Below are 1,392 nucleotides of genomic sequence, written 5' to 3'. Positions count from 1 at the left end.
GCTGGGCACATTTTTGGTCACTCACATTATACGCCAGTTGGCTAGCCATTCTTCGACAGAACTCAAGTGCTCCGCTAATATTCTTGATGCTATTATGTGGCATATGTTACGGCTCACCAAAGCTATGCCATCCGCAAATATTGCAGTCAATACCTTATTAGCTATTCGAAGATCTGCTTTATATTTGGGCCTAAACACTTCCCTGTGGTACAGCAGCCTTTATCTGTCGTTCATCAGATATGAAATTTCCCACTTTAACCATAAAGTGTCTATTTCTTAAATAAGACTCCAACGTTTTACACAATTCTAAAGGAACAATGTTTTTAATCTTAAATATCAGGCCTTAATGCTATGCATCACGACTGTTTGTTTCTTTTTAAGTTATACTTCTTATACGAGTTCGGAAAAGGTTGCGATAGATTCTGGTTGCGCAACCTTGCTCTATATGAATCTACGCAGCTTTTTCTGCGAAGATGTTCGAGCAGCAAGCGAAGCGGTGACAATCGGCGATCGGTTCGTTTCTTTCGGCACAGCTCGGCTTTTCTACCAAAAACACAATGTTGCCATGCTTATGCTGTTGTTGTTTTTGTAGAACAATGTTTCAATTTTTGGTTGGTGACATATTCAATTAAAAATAAATTCTGTTGGGATTCGAAACTACGCGCTCGTCGTAACTTTTCAAGCGCTTACCACCATTGACACTTGTATTGCGTTGTACTAATTATGGTTTGGTTATGCATGAAAGAAATATACAATGGATCGCCGATTGTTACCTCTTTCCGTGCTGCTGCTGCGCATATGTATGTTTGTATGCTTGTGCATTATTGAGGTTATACTTCTTTTTCTTTCGTTTGTCTTTCATTTCTGCGTATTCTCAACTATTTTGCGTATATTTTGGTTGAAATACTCTTCGTTGGCCGTTGAAAAATTAAGGCTATACTTTACAGGATCATTTCTGTAGTTAGTCTTCATTTACATTTTTTGGAAATCGACCCGCGATGACGAGGTATATCGTTTTAATTGACAGCGTGAGGTTTATGAACTTCATTTGTAATACTGTGTTGTGGCATATTAGAAATGATGTTTCTGCGAAAATCGCTCGCTTACAACGGATAAAACGACTTCTGAGTGGTGATTTTAATGAATAAATTCCAAGGTTTTACACAAAAATAATGCAGTCAATAAGTACAGTACGCTTATGTATGCTTGCGCATTATTTTTCTTTCGTTTGTTTTTCATTTTTGCGGATTCTTAACTATTTTGTGTGACTTTATTTCTTTCGTTTCTGTTTCATTTCTGCGAATTCTTTGAATTTCGGAACGCGCACATGCGTATATATTATGTATATGTATGTTAGGTATATTGCTGTGATAAATTTAATTTCTATTAGTA

The 1,392-nt window shown here is 36.7% G+C and overlaps 1 pseudogene; it reads left to right on the top strand.

Moving 5' to 3' along the window:
* Positions 1-930: 930 nt before the first annotated feature.
* On the top strand, positions 931-1,133 carry LOC126766325 (small nucleolar RNA U3; annotated as a pseudogene).
* The last annotated feature ends 259 nt before the right edge of the window (positions 1,134-1,392 follow it).

The sequence above is a fragment of the Bactrocera neohumeralis genome, unplaced genomic scaffold, assembly GCF_024586455.1.
Source record: "Bactrocera neohumeralis isolate Rockhampton unplaced genomic scaffold, APGP_CSIRO_Bneo_wtdbg2-racon-allhic-juicebox.fasta_v2 cluster11, whole genome shotgun sequence".
In the NCBI taxonomy this organism is placed as follows: Eukaryota; Metazoa; Arthropoda; class Insecta; order Diptera; family Tephritidae; genus Bactrocera; species Bactrocera neohumeralis.
The sequence above is the reverse complement of the archived record's forward strand: the minus strand, read 5'-3'. Positions and strand labels throughout refer to the sequence as shown.